We start from the raw sequence: 10,572 nt of genomic DNA on the forward strand, positions 1-10,572 counted from the left end.
CAAACCTCACTGGTCATCAGGATGATTCACTGACAGCATCCGTCCTCACCTCCCAAGCCCTACACAATCCAAGTCTCTGAGTGAGGGAGGTTTAGGGCTCTTTATTCTTGCAAAGATTTCCCAGGTAGTCTGGGAGATTTGTGAGTTTCATTTGGTGAAATCAGTGTAATCAGTTTTGAGATTGCTCACAAAGAACTGGTTTCTAATATAGTTAAATATGAAGGTCTGCAATTGAGTAACTTAAAAAAAATGATAACGCAGAGTATAGACTAAGTTTTCTCAACAATCATCCCATCCACTCTTCCTTGCCTTCTCATATCTCTAAAAAGGGCTAGAGTAAGTGTTGTAGGCTAGACTTCTGCAACCCCTGGGATCCCTCGTTGATCATTTCAGCTTCTTAGCTTTTGAAAGTTTTATAATCCTTTTTAGTCAAATGAAGAATATCATCAATTAATTTTTTAAATTGTCGGCTGCTATTAGGTCAGGTTACCCTGACCTAAGGATTTTAAGGAGGAAGGTAATTTTTAAACCAAGTGCAGAATTTACGTTTGAACTCTGATAGCCATCTTTTAGCTCTTCGCTCTAGACCAGGGGTGTCCAAACTTTTTTCGACGTTTTTCACCAAGGGCCATATGCGGTAAAATACACAAACAGCCGGGCCACTCACTCGAGGTGAAATACGGATTGCCTCACCTGGTTTATTTAAGTAAACTAAATGTATTTTTGGAATTTGCTGCGGGCCAATTGAAAATGGATTGTGGGCCACAGTTGGCCCGCGGGCCGCAGTTTGGACACCCCTGCTCTAGACTCTTAATGTCTTTTAGACTCTTCATTCAGTTATTTAATGAACTCACTATTTCTCCGAGATTTATATCAACCCGAATTTTGATAAAGTGAATCTACATATTTATGGTATTTGTTTTCTTTGTCCCTTACTTTAACCAGCCTGCAAACTTACTTTCACTCATATTTTTCCCTTTTTTCTCCCCACCTGCCTCAGGAAAGGAGGGTCCGTTTTCCTGTCATGGAGGGGGGTTCAGGTTATCTCCCCAACTCCTGCTTGCTCCCTTAGGAGCTTCCCTTCCTCAGCCACTCGCTCTTGGACCCTCTGCTTGTGATCTTGGCTCATTCCTCCACAGCATAGAAAGATTATTAAGGCTTTCCCATTTAAAACCTCAAATCCTTTTCCAGCACAATAGTTTTCTTCCCATCCAGCCTCCATCCCCTTTCTCATTTCTTTCCCAGTCAAGCTTCTGGAGGGAGAAATATCTCCTGAGTGTCAGTATTTCTCTTCTCCAGTTATTGCATGTCCCCCAGTGTCTGGTTTCTGTCCTCACTATTCCAGTAAAACTGCAGGGTCATTAAGGACCATGTAGTTGCTCAAATCTAATAACCTGTTTCCAGTTCATACTTAATTTAAACTTCCTGTTGAGTTTGCTTTGGGGAACCGTTCTCTCATTCTTAACACAATTTTCCTTTGGTTTTTCTGGCACCGCTTGTTCCCTTTTCCCTTCTCACCCCTCGGGCTGTTCTTCCTCAGGGACCCCTGAGAGGCCTCTTTCTCACTTCTCACCCCTTACATGTTGTCTTCAGTCCTCGGCTCTGTCCCCCTCTCATTTTTCTCCAGTGGTTCTCCAAGTGTGGCCTGTAAGCCGTTTATATCAGAACACCCACAGAGCTTGATTCTTGCTGAAAATGCAAAGCCCTGGGGCTCTAACCCAGACCTACTGAATCAGAATTACTGGAAGGGGGCCCGAGAATCTGCATTATAAGTTATCTCTCTTGGAGATTCTAAAGCACATTAAAGTTTGAGGACAATGACTATAAAGACTTTCCCTGGGCCGCATATTCTAACATTTCTCAATGCATTGTCTCCACTGCTGCCCAGACCCTCTCTCATTGTTCTCCTTAAATTCCTTCCTAGTGATCTTATCCCTAGAAATGGAGGCTAAGCTCCAACAGCCTGACATTAAAAGCGTTTGTCATCTGGCCCCTGTGCAGATTTTGGGTTGGGCTCCCCCCAACCCTCTGAACTCTCCAATGCACTCTATACTCCAGGTATACACTTAACACGCCTGCTTACTCACTCCTCTGGGCCTGGCTGTTCCTGCTTCCCCTAAGTCCTCCACCAAGTTTCCCCTAAATTTACCTTCAAGTCTCAGAAACTACCTTGTACATTCCGCTCTGAAACTGCCTTGAGCTTCACAGCGTAATCCTAGCCTCCGCTCCTTGCCCTTAGGGCACCCGCATGTAAGACTCTCTGCACAGTATTGTGATTAATGCCTGACCTCACTGGGTCTTCTACCTGATTAGAGCTCTGCCTAATGGGGGCCATGTCTTGTTCTCTGCAGGACGCCCAGCAGCCTAGGGGCTCCAGAGCACAGAACAGACAGATAGTACATGGGAACAGGCGCTGCAAAGGTGCTTCTGGCTGACTCACGCTGTGCTGTTCACCTGGGTGATGAGTGACGTCATCTGTTCATGTGTGCAGGCTCCTGGGGTGCAGAGCATGAACAGTCTGTGCTCTCAAGGGTCTCCTTTTGAGCTAAAGGCACAGAAAAGTTAGTCAGGATCACCTGGGAAGACGATACTGCTGCAGAAGGAAATTCAGGAACCTGTGGGAGCATAGTGGAGGACAGTCAGTCCAGACTTTAATTCTAGATAGAAAATCCCTGTCCAGGGAAGGAATGAAGTGGTAGGAAAGCTTAAACATGGCAACACTGCCCACAGGGTGGACGAGCACCCCAGCAGGACTGTGTGAAGACCTAAGCCTCCATCTTAGCTCTGCCACTGGTAAGCCATGTGGCACATTGTTTCTACAATCCCTGAGCCGCAACTTACATGTACGGGATGGGTGAACTGAATTCAGTTTGGAAAGCCTTGAGAAGATCAGAAATATGGCCTTGGTACAAATGTGTTGTGAAAGGTGCATTGATAAGTCAGAGCCACCAGATGGCACTAGAGGATCTCTTTCTGCAGAAACTTGGGCCTTGCTTCCGTTACTGAAACCTCATCCTGGAGCTAGTCCGCCAGAATTTGGGGCTGAGGGGTGGGTGCCACCGGCTCCAGGTCTGGCCTCTATGAACGGGCTTTCTGAGCCATATGAGTAGAAATTACCATTAAAAACCTCACTCTGGGGAACTTTATTAGTACCCTTTGAACACACACATTTTAAAAGCAACCCCTTCGATGCCCGCTGATGCATTTTGGAGGCTCTCCTGCCATTCCTATGCTGCAGCTCTGGTCCTGACCCCATCCATATACTGGACACGTGGAGAGAGACGTTTTATTCAGGTCCAGGTGGTACAACCTGCCCTCTTCCCCCCAACCCCTCCTCCCCCCCGAAGGAGGGCAGATATTGATCACAGGAAATGGCATGGGCTGCTTTGCAAGAGACACACATCTCATCCCTGGGGCTTTGAGCAAAGCTGGGCAGTTGGGGAGCCAAAGAGGTAATTTTAGATTTTCATGTGGCTGGATTTGTGAGGATCTGATGAAAGCCATGGACCCTCTTTTCCAGAATATTCACAATACGCGTGTTATTTCAGCAACTTCTCAGACCTTCTCTCTGGGAACCCAGGCCCTGGACCACTCAGAGTTCCTTTCAGCCTTAAGAACTAATGTCAGGTAGTGACTCTGATGGTCGGCTATGCATGTGAGCTTCCCAATTCATAGAAAGACTACACTCTTGGTTATTTCCTGTGGAGAACAAATAGTGGGGATGATGAATTCTGAGTCTTAGCATGGTTAATACCTAAATAGGGGACCATGCAAGGATCAGTTAGACATGACTATGATGTGTTTGGATCTGGTGTTTCTGGTGAGTGCCTCAGTCCCAAAAAAGGCTGCATTCTGAAGCTCTGCTGCAGGGGAGGCTGAAGAGCTGCAGAGCCTCCTAGCCACCCCCAACCCTCACCCCCACCCCACATTCTGGGAACGTGCTTTTGAAGTTCTGGGAGGACTTGGAGCTTCTTGCCAGCTATATACCGTCATCTTGTTCCTGAGTTATCTTTCTAAATCTTTCTTTGTGCTGGAAAGCTCCTAGCATCTTGCCTGCGTGTCTGTGCACTATCCAGCTGCTCCCTACACTCCTGTCTGAGGTTCTTTATTTCCTCAGGCTAGTGACCCAGAAGCTTAACAGGACAAAATAAATAGCAAGGGTCTTGGGACTAGGCCTCTCGGTCTGGTCCTGGCTCCGCCATTTATTAACCGTGAGGCTGTCGCCCTCAATTATAAAATGGGGATAACGACACCTCTTTCTTGCCTCATAGGATTCATTTATTAAACAAATATTCACTGAGCACCTGTTAGGTGCCACTCACTGCTCTAAGCACTGTGGATACAATGAATGCGACAGACACAATTTCTCTGTCCTGCCGAAGCTGACAGGGTAGTTTAAGAATCAAATCAGAAAACATACTGAACACCTTCTGTTAACTACCAAGTGTTCTGTGGACAGACGCTCTTCCTACTGTTTTTGTTTGAATGGTTTTGCAGCCTATTTTGGCAGGAAACAGCCTCAAGGTTACAAATATTACAAATGTAGAGAAGTTACCTCCAAGCAAAGTTGACACCTCAACCCTGGTGGGAAGGAAATTGTAATGAGGCTGGCCAGCCTGTCCCCATTTCTCCTTTTTAGTCTTTCTCCTAGAAGTTAAATTAGTGGGGCTGAGAACTCCACTATTCAAACAAAACTAAATCCTCCATTGAGGTTTGGGCCAACCAGCATGCTCCTATGGAGAATGTAGGCAGGACACTGCACCCAGGGCATCTTCTGAGTCTCCTATCCCTCAAGGGTTTCTCTGTCCATCCCACTGCCCTCACCATATGTAGCTCTGAGTACCACGCTTCATGCCCTCCCCCCATCCTGAGCCTTCACCTTGTGTTTTTATTTATTTTTAGCACAATTGACTAAGTACGGCGTTGGGAGAGAACGTTGTTTAAAAATGAGGAGAAATGACAAAATTGATAAGCTGTACAAAATGGGATGTGTTCTTAGAGAACAGGGTTTTGAGCAGTAGAATCTATAGCAGGGAGGTCTGAATCCCCTTCCCCAGCACTCACCTCCACCTATGGACCCCTAGCTGGCCTGGCATCTTCCACACGAGTGCCCTTACTGATTCTGTGTGAGGTGGTTTTCAGGTCTCACCTTGTTTCCCAAGCACTCAAGCTTGGGGTGAGTTGACCCTATTCAAGAACAATTTCCAATGACCTGAAACTAAGCCTTTCCTTCTCTCAAAACCCCCTCACCCAGTCCAAGTTATTGAGATGTGTTGAGGTCACAGCTGATTTGAAGCCTTCTTCTGCCTTTCTCTCCACCTGTCTTGTACCTATCCTCCCTCCTAGTCCACCTCTGTACAGGACTGATTTCCACGCCTCTCTTTATTGGTGCTCCCTGCTTGTGTCTCTCACATGGAATTTCAGCTTGGCTAGGACATCTACTTTCGAAAATATAACAGTAGCAAACTCAATATAAGCAGAGGTTTTTAAAGTGCTTTATTTCTCTCTTGAACCATGAAGATATACTTGGGCTGGGCTGCTGGAAAGATGTGATGGGCACATGGAGGAAAGCTGACCAGAGGGTCCCCAGCCAACCTACCTGCTGACCAACCACAGACATATGAGTTAGCCCAGTCAGGATTGACTGAGTGAGCCCAGAGCAGCAGAACCACCCAGATGACTTAAGGATGCTAGGTTTTAGGGTGACTTGTTACTCAGCAGTACCTAGCTGATGCAACTGTGTTGCTCAAGCCATTATCATGTCTTTCTTAGGCTATGATCATGGCAGTTCATTAGTAATTCAATAGCAACTCATCTCCTGGTCTGCAGGTAACATTCTTCTAATCTAGTCTCTACTCTGACATCAGAGTGATCTACTCATGTTGCTATTGGACTGAACTGAATTATTACCTGAAGAGGCCATGAGAATCATCGTGTCCATTTCACAGATGAGGAAACTGAAGCCTAGAGATGAAATGTGACTTATCCACATCACAAAGATTCATTGACAGCCCCAGTGAGCCCCAAGACTGGGACCAAAATCTCCAGACTCTTTCCCTGCACTGGGAGTCTGCTACCTGGTCAGAGCAACTCATTCCCATCTCACACGCTAAAGTGTTCGTCCTACACTAGCTTTCCTGGTAGCAAGTGTCTACTCTCTCTTTTCACTGAAAGTCATTTTGGAAATCCAAATGTCTCTCCTCAGGTGTCAAAGGTGACTGTCATGGGACTGCCCAGTTCCAGTGACACCCTAGAAAATGACAGCTTCCCCTATCACTCAGACCACCCTTCCTCTGCTTTCTCTTGCTCTGTTTGGCGATAGCCTGGGCCACTCTTATATCCCAAGACAGCTGTCCCTAACCTTTTTTGTTTTCTTAATTAAAGTTTATTGGGGTGACATAGGTTTCAGGTATACAATTCTGTAATACATCATCTATATGTCACATTGTGTGTTCACCACCCAGATCAGTTCTCTTTCTATCACCATATACTCGACTCTCTTTACCTAACCTTTTTAATGTTTCCGTACACATGCCTTATGAGGCCCACTTGCTGGATATGCTCCCACGGACCTTCCCAGGGTCATAAACATTCCCAGCATAAAGCCTTAATTCTACTTCTCTTGCTCCTTTTAGAGGGAAAATAGGAAGGAGATGAGGGTGACATTATTAAAGGAACAACCTGATGACACCTTGATTTTGAAAGCAGTGCGTCACTGGAGAGCTCTTTGTAACACAGCTCCCCTCTGAGCAGGGCCACAGCACCGCCCTTGAGATCGCAGACCATGTACAGGCTCTGTCAGGGGTGGCAGGGGGGAGCCCAGGCTCTCCTCCCACCACAGCTGAGCCCATGGAGACTCCCAGACAAATCGATTCTTAGAAACAACCAGTACAAGGTTTCCATTTGATCCCACAGCTTCAGGGGGTCCTAAATTCTCACAACCATAGGTTACCTTATTAAATGAATTAATATTAGTAATGAGGAACCGGGAGACCCTGGATCCCCATTTCCCACTCTCATCCCATTTTCATCTCCAACAGTGCCCTTCTTGTGTGTCGGGTTCTGCTTCAGGGCAAGGAGCGATCTGTGCACAGGCTAGTGCTGAGAAGCAGTGCAAGTCTACAGCCCAGAGGACTCTGGACCAGACAGTGGGGCTCCTCCTCACCCAGAGTGCTTAGAAATGTAACATAGAGTCCCTCTGCTCTCCCCAGGGCCCCTCTCAGTCATTTGAATACCCACCCCTCTTATTGGATGGGCTTTAAATCAACACTGGGCTTTTAGACAAGACCTGCTTGTTGAAGGTCTGAGGTCATTCAACAGGGTATGGGTTGCTGGATGTCACTAAAATCTGAATTTTTATTGAAGAATATGTTAGACTGCAGCTATTCTATTCTGAGCAAATTATTCACAAAACCAATATTCCTGGACAAAGTAAAAAAGCAAGGAAAAGAAGAATTAATGAGATTCTGAAGATGAACCCCCCTCTCTCTTGTTTCTGAGAAAATTGAATAACAGTTGCCTGTTCTCCTTTAAAGAAGACAGATATGCAATGTTATTTTACAAAACAATGTATTTAACGCAACCCTCCCTCTTCTCCCCTCCTCCTCACATTCTCTCAATACCAAGAGTCTCCTGTTGGTCTTGCAGGTGATATGAAGTCTCCCATCCTTTCAGATGCTCAGTCCTAAAACCATGCTATCATTTTTGACCCCTTTCTTTCTCTCATGGCAGAGATCCAACCAGTCAGGAAATTCTATTGACTCAAATTTCAAAACGTATCTAGAACCCGGCCATTTCTCACGTCTTCTACCGCTGCCATTGTGAACTGAGCTATCAGCAACTCTCACCAGGATTATCACAATTGCCTCCCAAGTGGTCTCCCTACTTTTGCCCTTGTCCCTTGCCTTCTATTTTCAAAATTACAGCAGAGTGTTCCTGTAAGTCACATTAAGTCGGTTCCTTTGCAAACCACTTTGTCAAAAAAATAAATAAATAAATAAATAAATAAATAAATAAATAAAATGAAAAACCACTTGTATCCTCTATTGATCATTGGAATATCCTGACAAGCTATGCAGAATCTACCTATACTTTGTTCAGTAGCATTAATGATGACAAGCTTTTGGGTTTGGGCCTAATTTTTTTATTTCCTCTTAAAGACTAAAAAAATCTTAGAAATGAAGTAACAGCAGAAATAGGATGAGATTTCTTTGAGGTTGTTAATTTTTATTTTCCACCAGCTAAAATGGGTCTGAGGTTCTCCCGAGAAGCGCAGAGCAATGATTTTAGCTGCACCCAGCCAGGGTAGGTCCCAGGGATCCATCCAAGGCTCGCCCAAGAGAGCGGTTGTAGGAAAACTGAGAGAGCCCATGAAAGTTAATTGGGGATAAATGAGCATTGGATACGCTTTATTAACCTGCAAGTTCCCCACTGCCCGCCCTCATCCAGTGTCTTTCCTTCTGGGGGTCTGTGCCAGTCAAGCTCCTAGACCTTCATGCTGCAAAATCTGATCTGAATACTGGGAGGCAATATCGATGATGGCTAATCATTATTAAGCACTTGCTTTGTGCCAGGCACTATTCTAAACATTTCTTATCCATCCATTCATGTATTTACTCACTCAACAAATATTTATCGGGCACTAATTACACAGGTAAGTAAATAAAACAGAAAAACAATTTCCTGCCTTTCAGAGCTTACATTCTGGTACTGGGAGATAGAAAATATTTAATAGCCATAATGAGTAAGTAAATTATATTGTATATTAGGAAGTGATGGGGCAGGGGAAGAGAAAGAAAATACTTGAGGTCAGATAAGTTTATCCAGGAAGGCCTCTTCATTGAGGAAGTGACAGATGAGCAAAGATGGAGTTGGTAAGAAAGTTATCTGTGTGATTACCTAGGGACCAGTATTCCAGGCAGAGGGACCAGCCAGTGCAGACTCTGGGGTGATAGCAACTTGGATGTTCTCGGACAAGCAAGGAGCCTCATGGCTGGAGTGGATGGAGGTGGGAGGATAGAGGGGATGAGGTTAGAAACGTAAGGGTGGGCAGAGGCCATGACGAGCCTAGAGGGCCACTGTAAGGGCTCAGCTTTCTCTCTAATTAAAGAGGATTTGACTTAATGTGACTTACGTTTTACAGGATTTCTCTGTCTGCTGTGTTGAGAATAGAGGGTAAGGTGCAAAAGAAGAAGTAGGGAGACCAGTGAGGTGACTATTACAATGCTCCTGTTGAGAGATGATGATCGCTCAGCAGAGGGGGTGAGAAACGTTTAGATTCAAGATATATTTTAAATGTAGGGTCAATAGGACTTTTTGGGTCTGTGCCATGAGAGATAGTAATGAGTTAAAAGTGAATACCAGGTGTTGGCCTGAGCACCTGGAAGGATGGAATTGCCATTAGTCAAGACGGAGAAGAATGTTTGTGGACAGACTTTGGAAGGAAGATCAAGAGTTCAGATTGGGACATGTTAAGCTTGTGGCATCTATCATAGTGGGCAGCTGGATGTAAGTGTGGAGTTCAAGGGAGAGGCTGGTCTCGAGGCAAAATTTTGGGCATCTTTGGCATATACATGGCAATTAAATCCTTGAGCTTGGATGAGCTCACCAAGGGAATGTGTGTAGATAAAAAGACCAAGGACAGGGCCCCGGGGTCTCCCACATCCTGAGTGTGGGAGAAGATGAGTAACCACCCACGGAGAATGAGAAGGAATTTTGTCAGAGAGGAAGGACAAAGCCAAGAGTGTGTTGTCCCAGAAGCCAAGGGAAGGAAGTGTCTGGAGGAGGCAACAATGATCTGCTGCTTCAGATGTCACTGGTGGCTCAGATAAGAGCAAGACTGAGAGCGGGCCATTGAACTGAACAATGTGGAAGTTGCTGGTGACTTAATGTGGAATAATGGGCATGAAAGCCTAGTTTGAATGTGTTTAAGGAAAAATAGAAGGAGAGGAATTGTAGACAGTGAATACATCAACATAAGAATTTTTGCGGCACAGTGTTACAGAGAAAAGAGGTGGTGAAAGGCAAAAGAAGCAGAGTCAAGGGAAATTAAAAACTTTTTTTTTTTTTTTAATGGGACAAATAACAAACAGCCTGTGTGGCTGCTGATAATAGTGAGTAGAGAGGGGAAAACTAATGCTATAGGAGAAAGAGGAAAGAGGTGTGGGAACAATGTTTTTGGATATTCTAAATAGGCAGAATCTAATCATTTTAAGTCACCTAGGAATGGCTTTTGTCATAGTGTTTGTTCTAAGGCTGCCATAACAAAGTACCATGAACTGGGTGGATTAAACAATGGAGATTTATTGTCTCACAGTCCTGGAGGCTAGAAGTCCAAGGTCAAAGTGTCATCAGGGTTGGTTCCTTCTGAGGTCTGTGAGGGAGAATCTGTTCCCAACCTCTTCCCTAGCTTCTGGTGGTTTGTTGGAAATCTTTATCATTTCTTGGCTTTGGGGCAGATCGCCCTGGTCTTGCCTTCTTGTTCACAAAACACTCTTCCTGTTTGTGTGTCTATGAACACATTTCCCCTTTGTATAAGGACACCAGTCATGTTGAATTAGGGGCCCACCCTAT

Source organism: Rhinolophus sinicus, linkage group LG01 (genome assembly GCF_036562045.2).
Source record: "Rhinolophus sinicus isolate RSC01 linkage group LG01, ASM3656204v1, whole genome shotgun sequence".
NCBI lineage: Eukaryota > Metazoa > Chordata > Mammalia > Chiroptera > Rhinolophidae > Rhinolophus > Rhinolophus sinicus.